This window comes from Carassius carassius, chromosome 16 (genome assembly GCF_963082965.1).
Source record: "Carassius carassius chromosome 16, fCarCar2.1, whole genome shotgun sequence".
Lineage (NCBI taxonomy): Eukaryota > Metazoa > Chordata > Actinopteri > Cypriniformes > Cyprinidae > Carassius > Carassius carassius.
The window spans coordinates 27,695,040-27,712,951 of NC_081770.1; the positions used below are offsets into that span (position 1 = coordinate 27,695,040).

Consider the following 17,912-nt stretch of genomic DNA (forward strand, 5'->3'; position numbering starts at 1 on the left):
TTTACGGAAAGTATTGTGGTATAAAGCTCTGGGATATTCATAAATACATACCTGATTTCCATCATGCGCTTAACGACGTGTAGAGGGTTGTCACCACACACAGTTTATATATCTCTTCATTTATAGTGTGAAGTTACATTTACCTCGAGCTCTGAGAAATCATACTTTCACTCCTGAGCTCGAGAGCGCGCATAAGATAGTTTCACATTCAGTATCTCTTGATCCTGGACTGATCTGTAGAGGCGACGAGTCTCGCGAATATATTAGATATAAGTAGATTAAATAATGGAGACTGAAGTGCTGGTGGTCTCAAAGTGTTGCGAGAGGAGAATCAGCAGCTGGAAGAAAACCGGACGTCACGTCAATTATTTTAAATACTTATTTAAATTATTATAAAAGTCAGTATTGTATATTATTTGTTTGAAAAGGTTTGTTAAATACGAGCAAAGAAAAAAGATAATTTGTCTAAACGTTAATTTCCATCTGAAGGTTTATCCATGAATGCATGCGTGTACATCAATGTGTGTGTGAAATAATGCAAACATTCAAACACACACACACACACACACACACACACACACATATATATATACACTATATATATACACTATATATACACTTACTAGGTGTATGTATTTTTATTTTAAGCTACATACACACACCTGCCTAAATGATCAAAAAAAAGGGAGGTCTCATAATGAACTTTATCTAAAATAAAACTTTGCTGTTATATTTTTACATCTGTAGTATTTCAAGAAGCAACACACACATATATACATATACACATAGTATAAAGTAGCTGTTAAATTTGTAAAAGGCTTGGTATGTTGTCAAAGTCAGTGCTATACAATGTAAACAGTATAAAATACATCCAGTAAGCAAGCAGACAAAAATATAAATCAGAATCACGAACAACAATCCTGAGGTATTTACAAGACTCTAGTATCAGAACTGATGAGTTATACAGAGTTACTCCTCCAGCATCTGCACCAATCACTGCACAGCCCTGGATGGGTGTTCCTCGCTCCTCGTTTTCCTCTTCCAACATAGACAGGTCAAATCTTGAAAACATCCCTTACGAAAATTAACCATGGTTTTACTACAAATAAAACCAAAAAACCATGGTTACTATAGTTAAACCATGGTAACCACAAATTAACCATGGTTTTGCTATATTAACCATGGTTTAACCATGGTATTTGTAGTAAATCTGTGGTTATACAAATGGTAGTCAACACGCCAAAAAACCATGGGTTACTACAGTTTTACTATAATAAAACCATGGTTATTTTTCGTAAGGGATGATTGATGTTCCTGGTTATAGTTGTTACAGAAAAGATCATCACAAAGAGTCATGGAAAAAAAGAAATTTTTGAAATAAATAAAATTTTCCACGACATTCAAATTTATTGATATGCACCTGTACATTCTGACATATTTTTGCCCTGTTCACTGATGGCATTCGCATAATGCCACGTTTAGGCTACAGGGCTCTAGACTCATTCTTCCCACTGGTCGCTCTTTTGCGACTTTCTCAGTTGATTGCATGAGCACATCATATTTATAATTTTTTTTGCTACAACATGACATTAATAATGCATGCTGATTAATATTTATCATAGATTATAGTTATATGGGAACGAGTGTTCAACATTTAACCTTTCTTTTACATCAGTATTATTTGTGATTTAAATTATGTGAAAGGAATTCCTCTTTTGCTGTGTTATAAGCCAGACTTTGGACGCATTCACTTCGAATTCACGTTTTACAAGAAAAGATAAGTATTCTTCTTTTGCTTATATACACTTTTCACTTTTAAACACAAAAACAAAAGATTGATTAATTGTTATACTTAAGTTATACTTATTGTTACTTAAAAAGCACAACAACAATAAAACAGTAGGCTATAATGACAAACTACATAAGGTTTATTAACAAAATAACGCTTTATAAATGCTTAACGTGGCTTAATGTATCCTACTAAAAGAATGACATTTATTAATACTATGTATTAATAAAGTACAGGTTACTAGGTACAGGAAAGCAGATGAGAATATAAATGCTGCACGCTAAACTGTTATCCTGCATAAGCTTAATGGAAGAAGACGGTGTAAAAGTATGGCCAAATTCAGTATATACTCCTGTTGCCTACTGCGAAGCAGATGTGACCGGAATATGAATGCAACATGCAAAGTCTCAGGTTAAGCGTTTTACTGCCTATGAAAACGTCTCCGGTTACTATCGTAACCTCGGTTCCCTGAGAGGCGGGAATGAGACATTACGTCAGCTAAAGACGTATATGGGAACTCCTCCCTTCTCCACTTTTGCTGAAATCTTATTGGCTAATGCCAGCTGGGGGCAGCTGGCCAATTGACGCGAAGCATGCAAATACTGACAGGTTCGCGGGCAGTATAAATTGCATGGGCACGAAAATTACGTCAGAATCACGACTGAACGCTAGCACTGCTGATCAAACAGCGACCACGGCGGCTAACGTAATGTCTCGTAATGTAACCGGAGACGTTCCCTTTCGAGGCGGGAACTCAACATTACGTCAGCTAAAGACGTATATGGGAACTGTATAAAATCCCGCCGTGAGAGCAGTGAAGAAAAGCCCTGAACGGAGTCAATCACCCCCACACATAAGCAGGACAGTTCTAGCCAATGGCCGTGATGCTAAGAGTGCTTGTATCTGATAGGCGGAACTAGACCAATGAGACATCAGCTCCGACCCTAACGAAATTTGCATATCTTCATGCAACAAAATGTGAGGCCCGCACTAACAGGGCAGACACAACACAAAAGCACTCAAGCTTGAGAGCTAAAACACAGAGTCGACAGCTTAGCGGTGACAACTGCATAAACCATATAACCATAACACAGAGTTAGCAGCCATGGTAACTACTGTATAGCTGGTTATAACAGAATAAATAGTAATGAATAAAACTTAACTCACCGAGAGTACATGTGACGCTACCGAGGGTACATCCAGCTTGTAAAACCTGGCAAACGTGTTCTGGGAAGACCAGCCAGCAGCGAGACATAAATCTTGGATAGACATACCTCTAGCCCAGGCCCAGGAGGAAGATATTGCCCTCACAGAATGGGCTTTGATGTTGAGGGGACAATCCTTCCCCTGGCGTTCGGAAGCCAGCGCGATAGCGTCCACAATCCAGTGAGAAAGTCTCTGTTTTGAAACAGCACGTCCCTTATTACGTCCACCAAAGCACACGAACAGCTGGTCCGACTGACGAAAGGCGGCCGAGCGATCCACATACATCCGCAGAACCCTAACAGGGCAAACAGCGCTCTGAGCATCAGCATCGCGCGAGGCTGACGGCTCAGCAGATAAGGCGGGCAGGGAAACAACCTGTGCTCTAAATGGTGTAAAGAGTGACTTCGGGACATAACCTGGTCTCGGCCGGAGAGTGACGTTACAGTCGCCAGGTCCGAAACAGATGCAATCATCGCTCACCGAAAACGCATGTAGGTCTCCAATGCGCTTCGCCGAGGCGAGAGCAAGAAGCAAAACAGTCTTGAGGGAAAGCTCCTTAATCCCAATCGAAGCCAAGGGCTCGAACGGCGGTAGAGCTAAAGCTATCAAAACCAGAGCTAAATCCCACGGCGGCACAGACGGCGGCCGTGAAGGACACAATCTCCTCGCTCCCCTGAGAAAACTGATTACCAGAGCATGCTTACCGATCGATTGCCCGTCAACCGGGGAACGAAAAGCTGTAATAGCGGCCACATACACCTTCAGCGTGGACGGCAAACTCCCGCAGTCCATTCTGTGCTGTAGAAAGCGTAAAATATCCGACACGGCACAAGTCTCCGGGTCAATTTGCATTTCTTCGGACCATTTAGTGAAAACTCCCCATTTCAGAGCGTAGAGCCGTCTCGTAGATGGTGCGCGAGCCTCCGTAAGCGTGCTCAGCACTCGTGAGTGCAGAGCGCCCTGCTCGTTTACGGTCCCCGCAGCGGCCACACTTGAAGGTTCCACAGCTCGGGGCTGGGGTGCCATATCGTGCCGTTCGCTTGAGACAGTAGGTCCTTCCTGAGGGGGATTTGCCATGGGGGAGCCACCACTAACTCTCTCAGGTCCGTGAACCAGGGCTGATTCGGCCAGTTCGGGGCCACGAGTATAACTGACGCTCTCTCCTCCCTGATTTTGCACAAAACTATAGGAAGAATCTTCACCGGAGGAAACGCGTAAAGTTTGGCTTCCGGCCAGCGTGAAGTCAGAGCATCTCCCTGTAGTGGGGGGATGTGCGCCGCTCTTATGGAGAGAAAGTGTCGGTCCGCCCACAACAGGAGCTTCGCTGCCTGTTTGAATAGAGCTCTGGAGCGCACGCCTCCCTGGCGATTTATGTACAAGACCAAAGACGTGTTGTCGGTTCGAATCAGTACATGTTGTCGCTCCAATTTCGACCGTAAGACTTGCAGGGCTAAGGAGACCGCTTCTAATTCCAAACGGTTTATGTGCCACGCTCTCTGTGACTCCGGCCACAGGCCTGAGGCCGGTGTGCCCAGGCACACTGCTCCCCAGCCTGAAGTTGACGCGTCCGTCGAGACCACGGTGCGCTGCGTCACTATACCCAAAGGAACTCCTGGGCTGAACATATCCGGGCTGTGCCACGGTCTCAGAGTGCAGACGCAACTGTGAGTGACCGTAATTCGTTTGTGGACCGACGACCACGTCCTCGGCGGAACTCGAGCTTTTAGCCAAAGCTGTAGCGGTCGCATATGCAACAGGCCCAGATGGCACACTGAAGAGGCCGCCGCCATAAGACCCAGAAGCCTCTGAAATTCCCTCAGTGGAACCGATCTGCCCAGTCTGAAACAGCGCAGAGTCGATGAGATTGTATCCATGCGTTCCTGAGACAGATGGGCTCGCATGGCCATCGAGTCCAAACATACTCCCAGATATGTTATCGTCCGACTCGGTAAAAGCACGCTCTTCTGCATATTCACACGCAGTCCTAGCGTATCCAAATGGCGGAGCAGTGTTTCCACGTGACTGATTAGCACATCTCTCGAGTGGGCTAAAATCAGCCAATTGTCCAGATAATTCAAGATGCGCATTCCGCTCGATCTGAGGGGAGAAAGCGCTGCGTCCACACACTTCGAGAATGTGCGGGGAGCCAAGGCCAGGCCAAACGGAAGCACCGAATACTGGTAAGCCGTGCCTTCGAAAGCAAACCTGAAGCGCCTGTGGTGCGTCGCTATTTGAATATGAAAGTACGCGTCTTTTAGATCCACAGAGGCGAACCAGTCCCCGGGCCGTATCTGAGTCAAAATCTGTTTCAGTGTTGTTATTCTGAATGCGCGTTTGTGTAGCGCTCAGTCCTCCACCCCTCTTTGGCACCACGAAGTAGCGGCTGTAAAACCCGCTTTTTTCTGCTCGCTTGGAGGGACACGCTCTATCGCTCCTTTCTCGAGCAGACTGAAAACTTCCTGTCTCAGAAATGATAGGTTTCGGGGAGAAGTCAGTGACGGGACCACGCCGTTGAATCGGGGAGGTCTGCGTTTGAACTGAGAATATCCGTGTTGAATAATTCCCAGTACCCACGGTGAAATGCCTGGTATAGCCTTCCACGCATCCCAGAAATGAAACAGCGGACGCGTTAGCTCTACGGCCACCGTAGCCACTGATGGCTTGTTTTGACCGGGGCCCCGCCCCAAGCTGGCTGTCCGTCCTGCGGTCCGAGTCCTTCAGGTCAGCTAGGGTGAGCCACAGGTGCCTGTTAAGGACAACCATGAATCCCATGGAACGGCCGATGGCTTGAGCGGAGCATTTGGTAGCCATCAGCGCGAGATCAGTTGCCGCGCGCAGATCTCTGATGACATCAGCATCAACCGCGCTGTCATCGATGGATTGCAGTAGCTTCGCCTGGAACACCTGGAGAATGGCCATGGCTTGAAGGGCAGAAGCTGCCTCCCCTGCAGCAGCATAGGCTTTGTCCGCCTGGTGGGCTGTGAACCTGCACGGCTTGGAGGGCAGACTGCGGTCAGAACCCAGTGCTGAGGAAGACGGGCACAGGTGCACGGCAACGGTTTCCTCGACGGGGGGCATGCGCACATATCCGTGGGCCTCCGCCCCGTCTACGTGAGCGAACATGGCCTGCGTGGCAGAGTGGGTGCGTGCCGATTGGGGTGCAGGCCACGACTTCACCACGTGCTCATGCACGTCTGGGAAGAACGGGGTTCTTCTCCTTGATGCAGCCTGGCGGCGGCTCGACTGGAGAAACCACGAGTCCAGCTTACTCTTCACAGGCTCGTCAGGAGCGTTCCAAGAGAGGTCCAGCTCCGTGACGGCCTTGCCGAGGATCCTGACGAGCTCCTCCTGGAGGTCTGCAGGGCCCTCGTGGTCGGGGCGGTCAGACTGAGTCGCCCAATCCTTCTCTGACGCAGAGAGCGACATGGAGTCGTCGTCCTCGCCAGCTCCGAAGGAGACGAAGTTCGCGACGGACTGGGGGGGGGGCGGAAGCTATCGTCCGAGAAGCTGACAGCGTCGAACTCGCCTTGGGGTGGGGGAGAGCCCACCAGCGGCTCGCTGGCGGCAGTGGGCCTCATCCCCGCTGATGCCCGAGCCACTTCCCTTCTGGCTCTGAGGGCGCGCACTGGCAGCTCAGCGCGCAGTGGGCGCACGTGTCCTCCGTGAAAGCTGCCTCGGCGTGAGCGAGGCCCAGGCAGGGAACACAGGACAGGTGAGGGTCCTGAGGGTCCAGGGAACCCGCACAAATCTGGCAGGTAGCAGCCATCGGATGCGGAGAGGAAACGGTGAGTAATCCTCAAATGCAACTTCCACGATGGTACTTAAGATATGTTATAACGTGATATAACTTCAGCGTGAAGATAACTTCTAACGTGAAAAAGGAGATTCTGACGTAATTTTCGCGCCCATGCAATTTATACTGCCCGCGAACCTGTCAGTATTTGCATGCTTCGCGTCAATTGGCCAGCTGCCCCCAGCTGGCGTTAGCCAATAAGATTTCAGCAAAAGTGGAGAAGGGAGGAGTTCCCATATACGTCTTTAGCTGACGTAATGTTGAGTTCCCGCCTCGAAAGGGAACCATTATTTCAAAATGCATTAAAATTAAAAAAGCAAAGCATACATGTTATTAATAAAGCGTAGCCTACTATTTACACACAAGCAGAAGAGCCCAGAATATGAACACAATACGCAAGCTTCACGTAAAGTGATTTCCTCCCATAGAAAACTGTCTACCATAAACACACAAACACACTCACACACACACACATAACACCCAGGGAACATTCTAAAACACTTACTGCATTAACACTGTGTTTTTAAAGGACCAAGTTCAGTAAACACATTATTAATAAAGTATGTAATGATGTCTGAAGATCATGTGACACTGAAGACTTTAGTAATGCTGCAAAAACTTCAAATGTAAAATTGAAATTAAAATATAATTTATATTCATGATGGCAAAGCTGAATAAATAACTTTTTATTCATAAATAAATCCTAAAAAAAGTATCACCCATCCCTCCCCCCAGCACAACTGTTTCAAGCACAGAGCTTTGATCAAAGCAATAAATAATATTTTGAAGTATGTTAAAATAGAAAACCACTATTTCATTTGAATTTGTCAACAATATTACAGTTTATCAAATAATGCTGGCTTCTAAAGCAAGAGCATTTTTTTTAAATATTAAAAATAGTAATGTGTCCAAACTTTTGACCAGTCCAGTCCCCTTATTAAACAAACAGAAGTGCGTCCTGAATGACAGAAACAGAGAGAGACATGCATTACATTATATTGTTTGCTATGTTTCTATTTATTTTCTTTATCAAATCTTTGTCAAATGATGCTTTTATTTCTACTAACAGTATGCTCCATGTTTGAGTAAATTAATTGAGAAATTGTCCAGCAACACTATATAACAATCTGTTTCAATTTCAGCTTCCACCTGAGAGCTGGGACTGTTCTCCCTTCTTTAGTGGAGGTTGAGTTATTCAAGCTATTTGAATGCTACAATGTATAATTGAGTATTGATAATATTTATTGCATAATCTTACAACTAGTGCTGTTCAAAACATACTGGTTGTTTGGGCCAATTGTGGCTTGCAGCTTTCTGGAGAAATGCTCCTTCAAATAACTTCTCATTCAGCATCCATGTTATGTTATGAGTCATAGTCCTACTGTAACGTGGAAGCCGATGAGACGCAAGACATGCAGATCCATGTGCAGGCTTTTATTAGACAGTGACATGGTCATAACAGGCATGGGTCAAACAATGGCAAACAGGCATATAGAGGGCAAGATTAATACAGAAACAGGCGGAAGTAAATCAACGGTGAATGTAATCCAACAGGGCAAGGCAAAGAGAGATAATCCAGGTACACAGGCATGAATCAGGAAACGGGTAACAATGAGACAAGACTAAACTAAGACAACACGATATCGCTCTGTGTAGTGTGAGAGACTGTGTTGTGGATGGTGATCTCTGGTGGTGAATTAACAGAAGTTCAATCACCAGATCATGACACCTATAGCAATGTAATAATAAGTTTGTGTGTCCTTTTGGCACAAACTATTTTTTATCTCAAGTTGGTGATTAAAGGAAGTGTGTGTGACACTGATGCCATGTGCACTACTTCCCACAGTGGATCATGTTATTAAATGGAGACTCTTATTTGTAAGGCTTACATATTGTCTTCCTTGCTTTCTAACTCTAAATTAAACTAATGTATTCATAACATATCTGTGTAATATGCAATTAGTTTTATTTTTTTTATCATACATAACAGGTGGCACCTTTCCCCTTGGTCTTCTTATCTGTTATATCAGTTATTATACTTCACAAGTAAGCAGAATGAGCATTATCTTTGTTACACACAAAGCAGGACAAAATTACTCGAATACAGGAAATTCAAAAATGCTTACCATGGATAAAATGGTGTGTGGTTATGATGTGGTTGAGCATATTTGTTCAGCTATCATGGTACAGGCCCCAGGTCCACTGAAGCCAGTGGTGTCGTGTGGTTCTTTGTGGCGAGAGACGAAGTACGCTACCTGCAGACACTGAAAACAGAAAGTGTTATAAAAGATGCCAAGTAGAGAATGATAGTAGTGCTTTACAAATAATTCTTCATTTTAGTCCTCTCCTCCATTTATAAACAGAAACACAGTTAGAAAGTCATCATTCTGCACCTCATACGTAACGCACACAGACTGCATACGCACTGCAGATGGAGTATGTGTGAAACAGGCGTAAACTCTTCCTTGGACAACTTTTGCCCACTGTCGTCTAGACCAGCATGCACCGCCCCATCTGCCCCCTGGCTGTCCAAGGTTCTCCGTGAACATCGCTCTAAACTCAGGGCTGCAGAGAGGAAATGGCAGAAATCAAGAAACTCTACCAACCTCAGGGAGTATCAGTCTCTCCTCTCTTCCTTCTCTGCAGATGTCTTTACGGCTAAAACATCCTACTACCAAAACAAAATTAACAGCCACTCTTCAAAACTTTCTCTTCTCTTCTTAATCTGCCTCCACCTCCTCCTCCTTTGACTCTTACAGCGGACGACTTTGCAGTTTTCTTCACACATAAGACAAGAACCACCAGTGACCAATTCTCCACATCGCAGACTGAGGACAACTTCACAATGACCGATGCACACTCTCTTTCCTCTTTCTCTCCACTCTCAGAGATGGATGCTTCCAAACTTCTCCTGTCCAATCATTCTACTACTTGTCCACTTGATCAAATCCCCACTCACCTCCTTCAGGCGATCTCTTCTTCAGTCAAACCTTCGCTTACTCACATTATCAACTCCTCTCTTCACTCTGGAACATTTCCCTCAGCATTCAAGCAGGCTTGGGTAAGTCCTGACATGAATAGTAAAGATTCTGAAGGTTTCAAGGTACATCAAACAATAAATAGTTCTGATAACGGTAGATGTTAAATAGTATGAGTTATGCGTTCAATGTTTACTGTTTTTCCATGAGGCAGTACCATACAGTCAGGGCCATGCACACAGGCAGAGGTGCCCTTCTCACCAGTTCCGTCCCCGCTATGACCCCGGCTCAAAGCATTCTGTTACTGCTTCACAAAAGATCCACTGATTCCACTAACTCACTCCATGTTTTCCCACCTGCTCAACAGCATCATTCCCAGTCTGATTTTATCAGGTGCCACATGTTCCTGGATCAACATCATTGTTGACCCTGGAACAACACTGTGATTAATCAATCAGATTTGAAGAACCAGTTTACAGTAAGAAGTTTAGGACTAGTGTTTGTTGCTTGTACATCAGTGTCATTCATCTATCATTTCCTCTGATTTTAAGGATTACTCATGGTTAAGGTTAGGTTTAGGTGTAGGGATATGGCCAAGACTTTTGGATTTTTTTGTATTCAAATGTTCCAGGGTCAGCGAAATCTGTTTACCTTGGAAAGGTTGTTGCATTAACATGTAGATGCATTACAATCCACATTACAGGGAGTTGTTCGTTGAGTATGCTGAATCAGTTGGTTTTGGTATTTCTGTCGGTAATCATGTCTTCTAAAACTTTTACAGAATATCCACGTTCTTAGATCGTCTAATCAAATTGTTGTACCTGAACAGATCTAATTCAAATAACTCCACATTTGCTGTTGTTCGCACACTTTGTATACAAAAATAATAATAATAATAATAATAATAATAAATAAATAAACAATTGGGAAAGACAAATAGAAAGAGCAAAGGGAGGCTGTTAAAGGCAGTTCAACATTGCAAACATGAATTCAAAGCTCCAGCAAGCCAGGAGGTCAGTCATCATCATAAGAATATTTAGAAGTTTGTCACACTTTAATTCTCGCTGTTAAGTATATTTCCCATTATAATCACTTGACTTAGTTCATATGTATTCATTTATTCTATAGCCTAACACATTTTTATAATATTTCATTAAAACCATATCAGTAAGCCTATAATAGTTAAAAAATATATAAATGTTCTAAATGAGCTGTTTATTAGTATATAATATAGATTTGTGCTGTACAATATTAAATGAAATGTCTAATACTTATACTTTCATTGTATATGAGGCAGAAGCAGGCTCAGAGAGTGAAGGAGAGCTCACTCGATCAAAACATTCACAATAAATCTGTAATAATCACAGAGTGCTGTCTTCTCTTTTAACTGTACACTACCAGTCAAACGTTTCTGAACAGTAAGACTTTTAATGTTTTTAAAGAAGCCTCTTCTGCTTATCAAGCCTGCATTTATTTAATCCACAGTACAGCAAAAACAGTAACATTTTGTAATATGTTTTTCTATAGTTTCCAAGAACAGCACTGATCTGAAGTAGAATATATATTTGTATATATATATATATATATATATATATATATATATATATATATATATATATATATATATATATATATATATATATATATATATAAAATAATAATAATAGTAATAATAATAATAAGACAGCCAATCATATTAGAATGTGAACAGATCATGTGACACTGAAGAGTAATGATGCTGAAAATTTAGCTTTGATCAAAGGATTAAATTACATTTTAAAATATATTCAAATAGAAAACAGTTATTTGAATTAGTAAAAATATTTAAATAATTGTACTGTCTTTGCACGTTAGATCAAATAAATGCAGGCTTGATGAGAAGAAGAGGCTTGCACTCAAAAAAAAGATTTTTCTGTTTTGTTCACTTTACCTGAACAATTCATGTTGAATTAATGCCATTTTGGCTATTTTTCAGTTCAACATGATTGTGTCATGTTAAACTGACTTAAAACTGTCACTCGTTGGTTAACATAAAGTTTTCATTTTGAAAGAACATGTTTCAATCAAGTACCTCAAAATAAGTTTAACACTTCCCATCATGCTTTGCACAGGACTGGATATGGGGAGAGAAAATGTTGAAATAAAGTGTTATTTTATGCAGTTTTTAGTAAAATGTGATAATAAGGAGACTTTTTCATGTCTAATGCTCTATTATGTGGGCATTTTAAAAGACTTTATATTGGTGTATTTTGTGCGAGTTACCATTGTGGTGAAGTGTGGAGCTTGTGGTTGGGTTGAGGACCTGCCAAGTTAGCTAAAATTATAATGTTGGCAATTTTATCTAGTAGGCAAGGACAAAAATGTATATTGTTGACATGGCTTTGTTAGATATATTAGACATGACACAATTAAATATAGTTAACAGGGCATTATTTTTAGAGTTGGCATGGCAAAATTAGACCTAGTTAACCTGAAAAGATTTTCTCTATTAGGGATGGCAAAACTTTATCTAGTAGGAATAACAAATTCAACAAAAAATTTTTTGAGTGTGTTTAAAAACATTAAACATATTCAAAAAATTTTTTTACAGTCTATGGTCTGTTCTGATGGCTCTACTGTTCAGCCTCAAGAACAACAGGGGCATACAACTGCTCCTTCCTCGTCTTTTCGAAATGTCACAGCATTGTTGAGCAATGAGGCAGATGAGTTATTTTAAGGATGGGGTAGCGAGGTGGGCAAATGAGCTTTGGAAGATGTGCACACAGTCACAGCTCAAAACTCAGTTGAAGCTGGTGGAAAATCCTGTGCTATACTCCAGCTCACACAAAGCAAAAAGGTTCATTCCAAACACGAGGAAAGATTTAAGCAGATCAACAAGGTGAGTTTGAATAGAAAAAGTGAAATCCCTGTTTTGTACCATGTTTCTCTATTGTGAATGTAACGTGGAAAGACAAAGACATTAACGTATCAGTTTATAGCATAAGATAAAGATTGACAGTGAGTGTATTGTGAATGATATCTGAACATGGAGGTGTATCATCAGACTCTACTAGCACATGTCTTAAGCCTGTCTTCAAACTAAGCAATCTAAGCTTGAGGGCAAAAATTTCAACCAAAGTTCTGGAATTCCTGGCAGCTTTCATTGGCCAAGGCCCGCCCACGAGGCCGCTTGACCGACATGTCAAACAACCAATCACAGTTCGTTTCGTTCATCATCACGTTTCGAGGCGTGGAAATGTCGCCACAATAACAGACTCTCATACATATTTTAAAGATGCTAAGCTTTAAATAACTTTAAATATAAACTTTAAATATTTCACATACTTTTGCGTACCACATGTCAGCATTTAGTTGAACCTGATGAGCACTCGTTGTCACAGTTGTAAACACTAAGGCCTTCTTCTTTCGTGAGGGGGGTTGGCGCTAAGGTATCTTTGTTTACTGGCGGAACGTTAAAGAACGAAACACACACATCTGGTGGAAATATTGTAGAATACAAACAATCCGATGATGACTTCGACACTCCTGAAGTGTTTCCACCAGAGCCATAAACCCACACTTAATACCCACACTTGTGGTCTTTGCACTTGTCTACTTCTATGATTTATTTCCTGTATTTGGCCCAAGTGTTCAAGTGAGGATGAAGACCACAATTGTGTGTACAACTTTTCTTTACCTGATGGGACAGTTTTATAGTATTGTGAAAAAAAGTACAGTATGTACAGCATGTACAGTACATATCTATTTTAATTTTAAACACTTTGCATTTTAAAATCAGCTTATAAATGGCTGTTCAGTAGATCCTATGACATGACAATTTTAATTTGTCGTGCTTCTAATTAAGTGAGAAAAAGCAGTTCTAAATGTTGTACAAAATACATATACTAATTTATGAAGCAATAAAACATGTAGCACTTTGTTTTACAACCAAATTATATGTAATGTCTAATTATTATTAATATTAAACTTACATTGAAAAGGTTTCAGTCACCTTTCGCAATCTTTTCAAAAAGTCTCACGATTTATTTCCACAACATTGCATGATGGGATACATTAAGCCTTGAATACCGCTCTGGAGTAGTGGATTTAGTGTGTGTTAAGGGCACTGCACTTTGGCCTTTTTAAGATCTGGACAGTCTTGCACACTTACTTCCCCTCAAGACTGCAAGTGTGGGTATTTGGACAAGGCTATAGAAAGAGAGAGTCGTGTCAACGGAAGTCCAAAATGCTCAATCGTCACGTAGACCTCAAATAGTTCCAGGAAGTTCACAGCGGGAAATTGAAATACATTGACTTAGAGAGACTTTTTTTTGGTAGTTTTTTGGTAATTATAATAATAATTTATTTAGATAATTTATTAAATAATGTATACATATTACACATGTAGTTGTATCAGTGTTGTTTTTAAAAGATTAAATGTGTTTATATTTGAGGATTAATGTGGTCAGCTATCTTTACCTACCTTGTTAACATATTTTAGGCCGAAGTTACCATGGGAAAAGTCCTTGTTTGCTATATAAACGATATTGTGGTCTTCTAACAAGGCAACTTCAGCCTCTAAATACTGTAAATATAATTAAATATGTATGTTTGTGCGTGTATGTGCTTAAAACTTGCATGTCAAGTTCAAACACATCTTAATGTTCATTGTCGTTTTATTAATCTCATGCTAAATGTTAAGTTTATCATCTTAGAAAATTCATTCCAAATAAATGAAGATAATTTAAGTGAAAACGAATCTTGTTTAAGGTTTTTTTATTACATGGCTCTGTGAAATACTTGATACTGATTGGTCAGTCGTGACGTTCTGAGGTATGTTATCCCTGGATAACATTCGGTAAAAGCTAATAACACAGATTCATCCGGGTAACAACAGTTGGCGCTGTTCTCTTGCTCAAACTATTTTTTCTTGGTTTAAGCTTTGTGTTTGCTTAACTAATCTCAATTTCATACAAACCCATTTTCTGCCATTTTGCTAAGATTGTTTTGTACGCTGTAATGGATTGTAAGAGAACTACTAAACTGCTAAGGTTTTAAAATAGTTTCGTCTTCTTATCCAAGATGGCGCCGCACATGGCTGCTTCAGTGCTTGGCTCTCCAGTGTTTGTACTGTTTTTGTTCGTTTTTCCTGTTTTTTGTTTAACAAACACGATCAGTTTCACCAGGGATGAACTGCTGAACAGTCGGCAGAACACACCACATGATATTTTTCCGGATTTCTATTATACAGACGTTTTACTGAACATTGTTATCGGAGGAGCAGCGGCGCTGATCAAGCGCTTCAGGACGCGCAGACGGGGAAAGCGAGCGGGAGCGCTCGTCAGACTCAGGAAGCGCGGATTTCGAACGCCGTTGCCTAGCATCCATCTCGCAAATCTCCGCTCTCTACCCAACAAAACGGACGAACCCCTTCTGCTCTCTCGGACAAATAAGGATTTCTCTCACTCTGCTGCTCTGTGTTTCACGGAAACTTGGCTGAATGACGCCATACGGGACAGCGCACTCCATCTGCCGGGCTTTCAGCTGTTCAGAGCGGACCGCAAAGCAGAATCAACGGGGAAATCGCGCGGTGGCGGGACATGCTTTTACATCAATGAACGGTGGTGTACAGATGTAACTGTGTTAAAGAAGATGTGCTGTCCTGATCTAGAAACGCAGTTTATCAACTGCAAGCCGTTCTATTCGCCGCGGGAGTTTCACTCGTTCATTCTGGTTAGTGTTTACATTCCACCTCAAGCGCATGTGAGCTCAGCTTTACAGAAACTCGCTGATCAGATCACAGACACAGAACAACAACACCCGGACTCTGTTTTAATCATTCTTGGGGACTTTAATAAAGCCAATCTCTCCTGTGAACTGGCAAAATACAGACAGCATGTTACCTGTCCCACCAGAGACAGTAATATACTGGATCACTGTTACACCACAATAAAGGATGCATATCACTCTGTTCCACGAGCAGCTTTGGGACGTTCTGATCACTGTCTGGTTCATCTTATACCGACCTACAAGCAGAAACTTAAATCTGCTAAACCTGTAGTAAAGACTGTGAAGAGATGGACCAGCGAAACAGAGCAGGATTTACAATCTTGTTTTGACATCACAGACTGGAGCGTTTTTGAAGCTGCTACCACCGATCTGGACGAACTCACAGAGACTGTAACATCCTATATTAGTTTCTGTGAGGATATATGCATTCCTACCAGGACTTATTTAACATTCAACAATGATAAGCCATGGTTTACAGTAAAACTCAGACACCTTCGTCAGGCCAAAGAGGATGCCTACAGAAATGGGGACAGGGTCTTGTACAATCAGGCCAGGAACACACTGAACAAAGAGATTAGAGCGGCTAAAAAGACCTACGCTAAAAAGTTGGAAGACCAGTTTACTTCCAACGACTCTACTTCAGTTTGGAGAGGACTGAGAGCCATCACAAACTACAAGACACCATCCCCTTGCACTGAGGCTAATCAACGACTTGCTAAAGACCTGAATGAGTTTTATTGTAGATTTGAAACCCCCAACACCCACTCTGACCATCTCCCTACACAACCATTAACACCTCCTGCAATCCCCCTCTCCATACCTCCTGCTCTTCAAATCTGTGAAGATGATGTGCGCCAGGTCTTCAAGAAAAACAAAAGAAGAAAAGCACCAGGCCCAGATGGCGTTACACCAGCCTGTCTGAAAATCTGTGCTGACCAGCTGGCCCCCATCTTTTCACAGATCTTCAACAGATCTCTGGAGTTGTCTGAAGTGCCTTCCTGCTTCAAACGCTCCACCATAATCCCCATTCCAAAGAAACCCAAGATAACAGGACTTAACGACTACAGACCTGTGGCTCTAACGTCTGTCGTCATGAAGTCGTTTGAAAAACTGGTTCTGGCTTATCTGACGGACATCACTGGACCCTTACTGGATCCTCTGCAGTTTGCTTACCGAGCAAACAGGTCCGTGGATGATGCAATCAACATGGCATTGCACTTCATCCTGCAACATCTGGACAAAACAGGGACTTATGTGAGGATCCTGTTTGTGGACTTTAGTTCGGCTTTCAACACCATCATCCCAACAACCCTCCAGACCAAACTGACCCAGCTCTCTGTTCCTAGCTCTATCTGTCAGTGGATCACCAGCTTTCTGACAGATAGGCAACAGTTAGTGAGACTGGGGAAATTCATGTCAAACAGCTGCTCCACCAACACTGGTGCCCCTCAGGGATGTGTTCTCTCCCCTCTGCTCTTCTCCCTGTACACCAACGACTGCACCTCTAAAGACCCCTCTGCCAAGCTCCTGAAGTTTGCAGACGACACTACAGTCATCGGCCTCATCCAGGACGGTGACGAGTCTGCTTAATGACAGGAGGTTGAGCAGCTGGCTGTCTGGTGCAGTCTTAACAACCTGGAGCTGAACACGCTCAAAACAGTGGAGATGACTGTGGACTTTAGGAGAAACCCCCCTGCACTTTCCCCACTCACCACCATGAACAGCACTGTGGCTGCAGTGGAGTCATTCAGATTCCTGGGAACCACCATCTCTCAGGACCTGAAGTGGGACAATCACATTGGCTCCATTGTGAAAAAAGCCAAACAAAGGTTGTACTTCCTTCGCCAGCTGAGGAAGTTTAACCTGCCACAGGAGCTGCTGAAACAGTTCTACTCAGCCGTCATTGAGTCAGTCCTGTGTACTTCAATTACTGTCTGGTTTGGTTCAGCTACAAAATCAGATATCAGAAGACTACAGAGAACTGTTCGGACTGCTGAAAGGATTATTGGTGCTCCCCTGCCCACCCTCCAAGAACTGTACACATCCAGAGTGAGGAAAAGGACTCAGAAAATCACTCTGGATCCCTCACATCCAAGTCACCCCATCTTTGAACTTTTGCCATCTGGCCGGTTCCTCAGAGCCGCAAATACAAGGCACAAGGCACAAGAAAAGAATTTCTTCCCCCAGGCAATCTACCTCATGAACAGTTAAATGTTTCCCACTTAAACTTATGCTTATGCAAAAATGTGCAATATCCTTATATTTATTTGTTACCCCTCCATCCTAGAACATTCCTGCATCTCACTCAATCCTATTCCATTATCATTTATAGCACAATTGTTTATACACTTATTTATTTTCCAATTTGTAATTCTCC

General features: G+C 42.4%; 1 protein-coding gene across 5 annotated transcripts in view; it reads right to left on the reverse strand.

The window, feature by feature from the left end:
* The window catches only part of LOC132160066 (CD276 antigen homolog), a 139,422-nt gene that overhangs the window by 99,970 nt on the left and 21,540 nt on the right, over nucleotides 1-17,912 (reverse strand). The gene's annotated exons all lie outside the window — the stretch shown is intronic.